Source organism: Marmota marmota, unplaced genomic scaffold (genome assembly GCF_001458135.2).
Source record: "Marmota marmota marmota unplaced genomic scaffold, marMar, whole genome shotgun sequence".
Classification (NCBI taxonomy): domain Eukaryota; kingdom Metazoa; phylum Chordata; class Mammalia; order Rodentia; family Sciuridae; genus Marmota; species Marmota marmota.
Genome location: NW_025999932.1, coordinates 23,219,103 through 23,231,532, shown reverse-complemented (window position 1 = coordinate 23,231,532; position 12,430 = coordinate 23,219,103). Strand labels below are relative to the sequence as shown.

Sequence of the window (12,430 nt, the reverse complement as noted above, 5' to 3'; positions counted from 1 at the left end):
CCGACCTTCGCCGCTTCCCTGGCTAACTCGGGCTGCGGGGACAGCGTGGAGCCGGGAGCGGGAGCGGGGCTGGCGGAGATGGTGCCCTGTGCCTGGTATCGCCGCGGGGTAGGCGCGTGGTAGGCAGGCGGCCCCCAGCTGTTAGCATTTGGTGGTTGCGGCCACCGTGGTGCAGATCTTTGCGTCGTTTGCTTTTTAAGGAAGGGTAGAGGAGTGGATGAGTTTTAAAAATTTTGTGTGTGTGTGCATTGTCGAGAATGAGTGGCATTAGCCACCCTTCCGTTGGATTTTGTTCTTGTGTGAGGGTATGGGGAGAGATCATTCTCTCGCCCCAGCCTGTTGCCTGTGAATTGTCACCTTTCCCTTTAGGCTGGAGAGAATGGAAGACAGATTTGACATCTTCCAGGGGGTAATTTGAAAATACGGATCTTGATTTGGAAGCAGTTGCATACAAAGCATCGCTTAGGAAACACCCCCCCACTAGCTTTTCAAAGCTTTATGCCACGTTTTAGATAAGTTTTGACTTATATAGTGTTTCTTGTAGTATTTCAGTTTACATTAAAGGTTGTGATCCAGATATTTGTATCTGGCAGATACTGAAGTACACTCTTGCATGGGCTTCATCGTATAGATTTTTCTTTTTAAAATCACAGAAATGAAAAAACGAAGGTGGGTGAAAAGCTGTGGCAGTGCAGGAGAAACATTTGTAAGCTCCAGTTTATTAATTGCCTTCACTTTAAGAATTTCCCATTCTTGTAGCAACAGTACTTACTTGGAAATTTGCCCTGTTGTCAAGACAGATTTTGATTTTTCTCTTGCATGTATTGTGACACAACACTGATGAAGTTGGATCTGACAACTTCAACAACAGAGGTCAATTCTATCTACTTTGATAAATTTGATTTCCACCCTCATACCCCTCTGGAAAAAGGACTTTGGCAGGTAAAGAAAGAAGAGGGGAGGGATCTAGTATCCTGTTTGGCCTGTCAAAGCTTTGTTGAGCCAGGAATAACAAAGTTGTGCCTTTTAAGCTTGTTCAAGAACCACATGTGTGAGTTTTCCCATAGGGGTAGAATGTAGGCCAAGTTCGAACCACAGTAGAATAACATTGCTTTTAATTCAGCGTACTTGTGTGTTAACTTCTTAATTTGTGCCTTGTTCTTCTGCTCTTTTCATTAAATTTGAAATTTTCGTTGTTTATTCATTTAGCTATTCATAAAGTGCCTAATGCATGCCAGGCATTAATGGCAGAGGTCAGTTCTTACTCAGAGTTGCTCAGTCTCTTATGGAAGCTGATCCATACCTTTGTTCTACTAATTAATTTACCTGACAGTAATTTGAACAAAGTGCTGTGGCAACTTAAGAATCTTTTTGCCTGGAGTTTGTTAGAGAGGCCTCACATAGGCACTTTTCAAAATTGGTGTTGGACTTTGCCATATATATTCTAAACACATATATCTTTGGCATGTTGGATTATGAGATCTGCATATGGGTAGTCCAGCTGGAGAATACAATGTTTGTGGTTGAAGTAGGATTCAGGAGCTGGTGTGTTATTCATTTCAAAGCACTTAGCACTTTGCCTTGCCTGCACTAGGCACTCAAATATTTATTTATTAAGCTGTCCTGAGCAGAAAACTGAAAGATTTTGTGTACCATATTAAGAAATTTGGACTTTATCTGGTCAGTGATATAGAGCGCCAGTTTTAAGCAGGAGAATGTCATGACAACATTTGTATTCCAAAAAGATATCTGTAGCAGTCTGAAGGATGATGAGGGTCCAGATGGGAGGTAAAGACAAAGGAGATTGTCACAATGTAGGTGATAAGTGCTCAAAATTTTCAATTCATATTATCCAGATTTGAATCAGGCTCTGTCAGTCTCCGGTTAACTACTTCCTTCCTTAGGTTCTTCTTCTCTTAGGGTTTGGGGAATGAAAGTTGGGGAAAAATATGTATTACTTAATAGTACTTGGTAGGTAGTAAGGACTTAGTTCTCATTCCATGAGAAGGCATTGATAAAAAGAGATGATGTGGCATTTAGGAGACTAGACTCTGTAAGTGACTAGAAAGGATTAATGAGAAAAAGATGATTCCTAGGTTTTTTGCCTTGGGGCACAGGCATATTCTGGTTTAGCTGGCTGTGGAGTCAGAACAGAGGTCAAATTCTAATTTCATCATTTACCCTTAGAATTACTATCCCAGCTGAGTTTTGACTTCCTAACATTTAGGAAATGATCATAGTACCTGTTTAGTAGGGTTTGAGGATCAAGTGAAATTATGCACTTAATAACCTTGGCACAATACTTGGTACATTCCAACTGCTCAATAAATATTAGTTGTTCCTTTAGTGATGATGGCATTAGTGAGCTCCTGGAATGTTGGAGGCTGTGAGAAGGACGGTTAAAAACAATTGAAGGCAAGGTAAGAGAAGGTAAATAAATTCTGGCTTGGGACCCACCCAGTGGGGTGCTAAACAGATGGTTGAGATGTCTGTTATACAGTTGTTGGATGGATGTATCTGAGAGGAGCTAGGAAAGAATAGAAAAGGAAAAAGAATTTCCATAAAGCCTTTGTGGGAGTGTGTGAAGTGGTGGAGCTTTTTGAAAGATTTGGGAGAAGACGGTGAGATTTTGGGAGAAGGGGTGTTGGAGTTTATAGTGTAGCAATGGCTGTAGTGTTGACATTGAACATCAGGCATCTCTAGCCTCAAAATGTGTTTTGGCTACTATCAAAGGAGAACTCTAGGCTTTTATAATCTGTTTTGCTCTGTTCTCTTATCCTTCTCTCCTTTCTGATTGCCCCCACCAAAACCCAAACAGTTTGTTATGCAGATTTATTTACTTCACCCTCTGCTTTCCAGGCCAGAGCTACCTTCCTGTATCCAAACCCCATGAAGTTTCTAGAAGAATCATAGGTCTCATTTCATAGATTTTACTCTGTTTAGAAAGCAGTGTTGGCTGAGAAGTAAAACATACACATCTTGGATGGGCCTAAATTGACCCTGTTAAGAGGGCCTGAAAGTTTTACAGAAAAAATCACTTTAGCCTAACTATCGTATGTTTTTTTTCCTCATAACAAAACACAAAAATCTGCAGTCATGTAAGTGTTTTTGGTTTAAAAAAAAAGGGGGGGGGGCTGTTAACCTGAGATGTTATTAAGAGGGATTTTTAAAAAAGCAAATACTCATGCTATATATTATAATAATAAATGATCCCCTAGTTGTTTTGTATTTTGAGGTGCTGGGGATGGCACCTAGGTTCTCATGGGTACTAGGCAATTAATTGTTCTACTACTGAGCTACCCCATCAGCTCAGTTAGTAATGATTTCAAATAAGCAAGTATCCTAGATTCTATTTTTAAAATATGTTCTTCCCAGAGCAGAGATTCTGTTTTGCTCACTGCAGCATTCTCAAATGCTTAGAAAAATAAATACTAATGTATGCGTAAATGAATTAGATCCATTGGCTTTGATCTGTCTTGGCCCACAGACCTTTTCCAAATCTTTGGAATAATCCCTGGTCAGAGGGAAAACAAGAGAGAATTGATCCAGCCAGGACACTTAAGATGCAAGAATTATACATGATTGATGGCTTTTAAGATTCAACTATTTTAGTGCCAGGTGCTGCAATTATTTGCATAATTCCCCACTACCACCATCATTTCCCCCTCACATTTTACAACCATAGTTATGGGGTGTGGTAAGGAGAAACAGACCTTTATATAGGGATATGGCATTGTTCAGAGGTATTACATTTGTCCTCTTGATTTTACAGAACTCCAGGTCAGAGTCTCTGAAGTCTTGATAAGGATAGTTGAATAGAAATATTGTGGGCAGATAGGGCTTAAGCATAATTTAATCTCACAGCCTGGAGATTTAGGACGTTTACTTCTGGCAGTTAATATTTCTTAGTGGAGAAATTATGTGAGGGAAAATTTTGTTTTTTCCCCAATATTAGGCTGGATAGGAGAAACGAGAAATAGAGACAAATGCAGAAAATAGGTAATAGACAAATAATATTCTAGAAAACAACCATTGTATATCTATTTAAAAAGCAAGTTGTCTTCATGTGTAAAACAAATGAAGTTTCTGTTTTTCTTTATTGAAAGAGTAATCTTAGAGTTCTTCTAAATAACAAAGTGTCCCAAAATTAAAAATCCATGTCTTAGGTAAAATAAGTTGTACTTGGCTATAATCAAGGTTTCAAAGGCTCTGTTGGCTATTTGTTTTATAAATAAAAGTAAAGTAAATCTGGAAAATATTTGCCTGGATTTTGGCTGCCAATCTTCAGTTAAATTTGAAATTTAATTCTTTATCAGAATCTTAAACCATGCAATTACTAAACAAATTGGAGCCTTTCACTTAAATCCTCCTTTCATCTTGAGAATACTTTTCTTCTACATGATTTTAATGCTTGAACTTTGATTTTTTTCAATTTAACTATAGTCATTCAATACCTAAGCATATATCATCTGATCAGTATTGAGCTGTGTGGAACACACATGACAGTTTTTCCAAGGGCAAAAATTTAAATTCTTAAAAGACATTCATTCAGTGGAGGAGTTAACATTCAAAGCAATTCTATTGAGATCCATGATTTCCAATTACTTGGCTCTTCAACTCTTATGATCTTCACTTCCACTGTGTTTTAACATTCATTTGGTAGTTTGTTATTTCCTCAAGTTTTTCACATTAGAAACATGTTCTTAAAGTTCTATATCCTGTTCTCTGATCATAGTCTTCTATGGAGTCTTTCAGCTCTCTTATTCCCACACTTATTATAGTACAGTGCCCTTCTCACAGAGATAGTTTGCAGATTTCTTTATTCCACTGCATCTCCCTTTCCCTGTTGCATGAATATCCATTAGACTTGCAGTTTTGCAGCTGGAATATATTTTTACTGGCACTTTTGCATCTCTTGAATTTGTGCTTTACCTGCCAGGTAACACTGTTGTTCAGATTAACCCTGCTTCCACCCCAGCTTTGGTTTTTCTCCATGCAGGAATTTGTCACTCTAACTCCTCTCCATTCCCCTCACTCAATTTGGTACCTATGAAGTGCTTCCACAGTGACCTGAGACACGCTTTCATTAAATAATAGATAGAGGTCACACAGTTATAAACTGTGATGAATGCTTTGAAGAAATACCATGGGTTATGCTGTCCAGTATTATAGTCACTAGATACATGTGACTGTTGAGCTTTTGAAATGCAGCCAGTCTGCATTGAGAAATACAGTAATTGTAAAATATACATCAAATTTTGAAGACTTAGAAACAAAAAGTCATAAATTATATCTCATTAATAAATTTAATGATCACATCTTAGTGATAATATTTTAGGTATATCAGATTAGAGTATTAAAAGGAATTTGCTCACTTATTTTTTTAAACAATATGGTCAGTAGAACATGTAAAATTACATGTGTGGTTTGCATGTTTCTGGGACAGTGCTGGCGTAGTGTGTTGTTGGGATATAAAGGGAAATGATATTTCTGGTGAGCTGAATATCACTGAAACCTCCTTTAGGAAGTTGTCTTTGAGGGAATATGTGGATGAATAGTGTTACACAGGTGAACCCTCTCTAGAAGATGCAGTTGGAGGTGGATGGCATGTTGGGGTAGAGGAGAGCTGGAAGAATCGCAGAGGCCAGTGAAGCAGGGCCTGATCATGTATGCAGCTTTTTTGGTTCTAATGAAGATTTTGTTCTTCATCACTTGTGGATTATTCCAAACCTTTATTTTATCCACAAGTTTTTGTCTAACCCCCACCTCTTCTATAGTCTGCAAATAATCTGATCATTTCATGGAGAAAATTGAGATGGTCTACGATTTCTCTAACAGTTCAGTCCCTTTCCTTCTTATCTCACCAACTGGACCGAAGTCTCAGATCTCTGGAAGGCTAACTCTTCCTAATGCTCTCAGTTCCATCCTTCGTGTCTCTTTCAGGAGAGGCTTCATGGATTAACTCTGTTATTCTATATTTAATCTCTCCCTGCTCACTTTATCACATCCACCTATAAGTGTGCTCCAATATTAATCTAATGAAGCAAACACAATTTCATTGACCTCACATTTCTCTTCAGTTATTGTTCTTAATGCATAGCAAATTTTTAAAAAATGTAAAGTATTCAAATGTATTCAAAGCAGTATGTTTAAAATGTGTTTACATATCAAAATAAAACTATTAATGAGATTTGACTTCTTTCTGTATTGAGTACTTGAAATCTGGTGAAATATTTTGTACTTAACACTTCTCATTCAGATGCTAAACTTTCAGTGGTTCAAATTAAGAGAATTCTGCAAAAATTATGGAAATTTAACAGAAAAACAGCATATTGCTTCATTTTTTTCTTTTCTTGTGGTTAAAAAACACATGCAATTTACCATCCTAACCATTTGCTAAGTATATTCATGTTATCATGAAACAGATCTCCAAAACTTTCCTCTTGTAAATCTGAAACTACCATTAAATAACTTTGTTTTCTCCTCTCCCAGCCCCTAATAATAACTCTTCTACTTTCTGTTTTTATGAATTTGATTATTTTAGGTACCTCATTTAAAGAGGTACCTAAATCCATTATTTGTCTTTTTAATACAGAAGTATGGTTCTGTAGGCTTCCCCCCCCCCCCACCAAACCCTTCTTTTTTCTCCATGTTTTTTATTGGTGCTTTAGAGTTGTACATACTGATGGGAATTATTGTTACATATTTGTACATACACACATGCACAATATAACAGTATAATTTGGCCAATATCAATCCCCAAAACTTCCCCTCTCCATCCCTACTTCTTTGGTTTTAATCTAGTTTTGAGTATATTGTCCAAGGGTTCAGGTGTTTAGAACTTGTTCCCTAATGTGGTGGGAACTTTAAAAGGTGGGGCCAAATGGAAGGTCCTTAGGTCAGCTGGGAGGCAAGCCTTTGAAGGGAATATTAGTCTCCTCTAAACAGCCAGTTGTCATAAAAGCCTGAGCATGACCCTTGAATGGCCTCTCTGGCTTCCTATTTCAAGATGTGACTCTCCCTTTCACATGTGCTCCTGCCATCCTACATGTGGTCCTCACCAGAGCCAAGCCAATGCCAGTGCCACATTTTGAATCTGCAGAACTGGGAGCAAAGTAAAGTAAACGTTTTTCTTCACAAAGTTAGCCTTCTTTAGAATTTTTCTTATAGTAATAAAAATGTACTAATACATATGGTAAAATCAGAGTGCCAATCACAGTCAAACTTTTAACTAGTGTTTATTGTATTAACTTTTCCTGTGAAATATTTACCTCTTAAAAGTTTCCATTATAATTTTGGCCTCCTGAATATGATAAAGTCTGAATTTTCTTTTTCTATGGTTTGGGTTCACCTGAAATAATCAGTTTGTGCTGGAGGACAATTAAATAGACTAGAAAATAGTTCTTAAATTGTTTATTCATACAGCATGATAAAACTTAAGTATAAAAAGACTTACAGCAAGATTGGGTAAAATTTATTATAGGTTAAGAGTAGTTGTGGTTCAATTCCCAGCACCGCCAAAAAAAAAAAATAGTTGTAATTGAAAACAGATTTGGTGTTTGTGCAGATCCTAGGATAGCTAAGAAAGCTTTTTTCCTTGACTGGATATTTATTGAATACATATTATGTGCCAGACTTTAATGAAAATATAGCAATGAGTAATGTAAGTAGGAACCCTGCTATAGAGTTTATGTGCTGGGGGAGCAGGAGCATGTGTTATTTATTATAAACATAAGCAGGTAAACACATTAATGAAAAGGATAATAAATCTTAGGAAAATAAGGTGACATGGTTAGATCTGAGCATGTTGGATCTGAATGGTCATGCTAGTGATAGTAGAGCTGGTTTCCAGATTTCCCTTCAGCTATTAGTTTGTCTTCACCAGGAAAACTTTTAGCCAATACTGCTAAAAAAGAATGCAATGCTGGTAATCAAACCCAGGACCTTGTACCTGCCTGGCAAGTGTTATACTGAATCACACCATAAGCCCCAACAATGTCATATCTCCCTCTTGACCCCAGCCACCTTGTTCCTTCCCTTTGTACCCTTCTTCCCTCTCAGTGAAATGGCTAAATAGCAATAGTAGAAAGGAATTAAGAGGAGAAGCAAGGCATCTGGAGAAATCATTCCTCAGTTAATTTGCCTTTTCATGATGCTGGGAGTTTAGTCTGTAAAGACCTGAGTTTGTATATGTTAGTATTTCAGTGGGGTTTTATATTCTATGTTCTGAATTAACAGAAACAAAACACTACTAGTTATTAGAAGAGGGAAAATTGTTTTGTCAGTTCTTATGGAATTCTCAATTTTATTTTGAAGCTTCTCATCTTAAAAAAACTCATCTATGTCACCTCATAAAAAACTCTTAATTTATAACTTATCTTTATTAGACAGCCTTTACAATTGTGTGTAAAACTTGTGCCTTGCTTTCTTTGGTACATAAGAATTTGGAGTGTGACCCATGACTCATCAACTGACGTTGTGGTACATTTTTAGAAACAAAGAATGAGATAGTAGATTTCCCTTAAGCAGCAGTGCAAAAGTAAATACAAGAAAGCACAGGGGGCGCTGGGATTGTGGCTCAGAGGTAGAGCGCTGGCCTACCACACGTGAGGCACTGGGTTCGATCCTTAGCACCACATAAAGATAAAATAAAGATATTGCATCCACCTATAACTAGAAAGTAAAATATTAAAAAAAGAAAGCACAAATTTGTATCTGTGCCGATGTGATTACAGCTATGTGTTGAAAACCTAATACAAATATGTCATAACACTGAGCATTTCAGTGCTTGTTGAATAGAATTGGTGTAAACTTTGTGTGTCTTGCAGAAAAATCCTTATATGTAGCAGTAACTACATTTCTCCCATTTTATGGGTGTGAAGTAACTGTGGACAAATATGCTTAGTATTTAGACTTGTGTTTTACTTACTGATTTTTGATATGGAGATGAAGCAGTGAAGAGGAAGCATTATCTTGGGCATACTACTATGTTTTTAGCGCTCCATAAAATTTTTTTTACATTTGATGGGGACATCTTGTTTGCTTTGCTTTTTGTTTTTAACTCTGTATGTAAGAATCAGGTTCAACTGCTTTCTGCTTCTTTCTTTATTTCTTTTTGTGTGTGTACCCTTGCTTCTGTCATAGTACATTCCCATCCACATAAAAATGAATCTGTGCCAGATATGGAGGTGCACACCTCTAAATCCCAGTGACTTGGGAGGCTAGGGCCTGAGGATCACAAGTTTGAGGCCAGCTTGGGCAATTTAGGGAGACCAGGTCTCACAATAGAAAAATGAAAAGGGTTGGGGATGAAACTTAATGGTAGAGTGCCCCAGGTTCAATCTCAGTATCACAAAAGGGGAAAAAAATGTCAATCGGTACTAATAGGTATTTAATGAATACCAAATCTCATGTCTGTCTACTTCTTGACCCCAGCCACCCAGCTCCTGCAGAGTGACTATTGTTTGGAGTTTTTGAGTATTCTAGAGGCATATTTTGTGCATAAAATCTCACATGTATATCTATGTAGATATTCTCAAGCACATATTATTCTGTACTTGATTTAAATACGCTCCAAATTTGTTTTAATTTGCTAGTGCTTTTGAAATTTACTTGGCTAATTTGAATTTCCTGATCTCACTTGAATTATATGACTTAAAAAAAAAGCTTTTATGTCTTGAAAGATGTACAAATATTACCATGCAGAGGGTTTCTCTGCTGCATTGATATGGACAAAATTATTACTTGAACTTTTTTCTTTTATAAATCATGACCCTCCTGCTTAATTCTTGTTTTTTAAATATTTTTTAGTTGTAGTTGGACAGAATATCTTTATTTTTATGTGGTGCTGAGGATCGAACCCAGTGCCTTGCACATGCTAGGTGAGTGCTCTACCTTTTCAGTATTAATGTTTGTTGTAGGGGGCACTCCAAGAGTATCCTTTATGTTTAGAACTGTTGAGTGCATTCCTTTTCTTACAAAAAGTGAAGGGGGAAAAATGGTCTTTTCCTTAAATTCAATTAGAATATGGTGTCAGTTCTGGAGGGGAAAAGGGTAAATTGTTTTCAGTAACTTATGAGTATCATCCTAGAAGGCTTTGACATCTTCAGTGTTATATTGCCTGACTTTGAGTTATGATATGTAAGTGGACAGAATTGTGTAACTGCCAATATTAATCATTATGGTATGGTAACACCATTTATATGACTACTCTATAGCTGTCCCTCAGAGCTTTCAATTTCATTCAGCAATTAATTATCATAGTAATCCTGTGAGGACAGTGTTAGGCATTTAAGAACTGAAGTTCAGAAAGTTTAGAGGCAATGTACAGTTTGCACAAGGTAAAATGGTTACCTGTGATTGGAAACCAGACCTATTTGATCTAAAAGCCATCTGACTCTTTACTATATTAGGGTTATACTAGTATAGTAAATAGTTAATGTTTTGATAGAATTATGATTGTTTTCTTTTTTCTTGCTGAAAGGACTTTAGAGATAATTTTAGTTTAAACCACATAGTTGGCCAATAAAGAGAGAGGTTTCAAGTATAAAAGTCTGTGGTTGGGTTCTTGGACTCATAATGAGATGATTTTCTAAAAGAAACTCTGGGATTGTTTTATTATGGTGCAGTGAATGGTTTTGTAAAAACCCCGGTTTTAATTGTAAAGCCTGAAAGGGAAAAGCTAGTTCCTTACATCTCTCTCTCTCTTCCTGCCATCCTTCCGCCTCCCATGAAACTTAGAGAAGGGAACAGTTATGTTCTTTATGTACTGCTTTAGCTTAGATGTTTAATTTTGGTTAGTGGTCTTAGAGAGGAAGTGATAGAATGTTTGGGAGGATAAGAGGATTAGAAAGTAATTGGTTCCTTATTGCAGAGACTGGCCCCTAAAAAAGTATGTGTACCTTGACTTTTGTAGTGGGCTATCAGCAAGGACTCTGATTTTTAGTTTTATCAACCTTTTACTAATAATCTACTGAGATGTGTACCTGTATGGTTCTGTGTATTTATTTTGTATGATATATTCAGGAAAGGCTGTGTTTTCCCCCATTAATTCTTTAGAAAATGTAGGCATAAGAAAAGGTTGCAACAACAACAGCAACAAAAAAGATAAAACATTTTAGCTGAGGTGTTCTTTGTATGAACCCTTTGAGCCATAGGTTTTTCATTCTTTCTTTTTTTTGTCTGTCTTTTATGTTTTAACTGGTGGCATAAAATAGTTTTCACTTTTTATATTATAAAGATAATTAAATGATAAGACACTTATAATAGATATTCATAGATGGTTTTTCAGTACAAACTAAATGGGATGGATTTTTTTAAATGCTATTATACACAAGCAGTAGAAAGGAAAAATGTGTAATTCTGTCTATCAAATGTACACCACATCTCTGTCCATAATTTTTTCTTGCTCCCAGTCATAATTAGACAATCTTCCTAATCTACAGTGTAATTTAAGATGCTCTTTATAGTGTCAGAGGAGTTCTACTAAACCCTCATTAACCCTGGTTTCTTATGCTTTTCCCTGTTTCTTGGAATGTGCCTCAGTTTATACAGCAAGCTTTTACTTAGGTATTATCCTTTGTTTTCAGCATTACTAACATGCATAACTTTTGTAGTCACTATGGGTCAAACTGGTACCTAGAACATGAAATAAATGACAGACCAAAATGAAGAAAACAGTTCATTTGCATAACATGTATAGTTTAAGATTGCCCTGCAGCATGCTTATTAGTGAGGAGCATTTGTACAGTGTGTGACTATTGGCTGTGCCTGCTGTCCTTGTCTGAGACTGTGCATAGCATGGAAAGTATATGATAATTGTGTGTTGGATTTAAAAAAATGTACTTTGTAAATTAATGAAGGCATTTTGAAAAACGTAAGAAAAACAAGTTGGTGCTTTGTGGAGTGGCACTACAGATGTTATATCTGCGTTTAAATTGCAGTTAGATATTTACTTTTGGGTGGAAGGATGCATTAATTTCAGTTACTTATTAAAGTTTATCATTGTAAGGTATGACTAATCTGGAGGTGTTTCTAAAAACTTTGTCTCACTGTTGGCATTTATGTAGAAGAAAATTTTTAAAAAAATAGCTGTGTAGGGATTGGCTGCTCTTGGCATGGACTGGTAACTGCATAAAATGAGGAAATCTGGCCATGAAGCTTTTTACCTACTCAAGCACTACTAGTGGTGTGTGTTACTATTTCTTTGTTATCAGCAGATGGCAGTTTACTAATTTGGATAGTCACCTGCTGACTTCTATAATAGCTTTGATTACATAAGCATACGCCATTGAAAATGGTCCTAAAATATTCACCAGTGACTTATTCTTATTTCTAGAACAGTTGAGCTGTTTTTCTAACTTTTTCAGAATATGAAATTGTACTAAGGTTTTTGTTTTTATTTTAACATTGGGACTATTCTGATTGCCCA

General features: G+C 36.5%; 1 protein-coding gene across 3 annotated transcripts in view; it reads left to right on the top strand.

The window, feature by feature from the left end:
* Positions 1-32: 32 nt before the first annotated feature.
* Positions 33-12,430, top strand: part of Lnx2 (ligand of numb-protein X 2) — a 71,147-nt gene continuing 58,749 nt past the window's right edge. For 2 of the 3 annotated variants that reach the window (XM_048800758.1, XM_015484172.2), the window contains exon 1: positions 38-942. The gene's annotated coding sequence lies outside the window, so the exon portion shown is untranslated. Of the gene's footprint in view, positions 943-12,430 lie in introns of all 3 variants that reach the window. The other variant, XM_015484173.2, reaches the window with a different exon arrangement.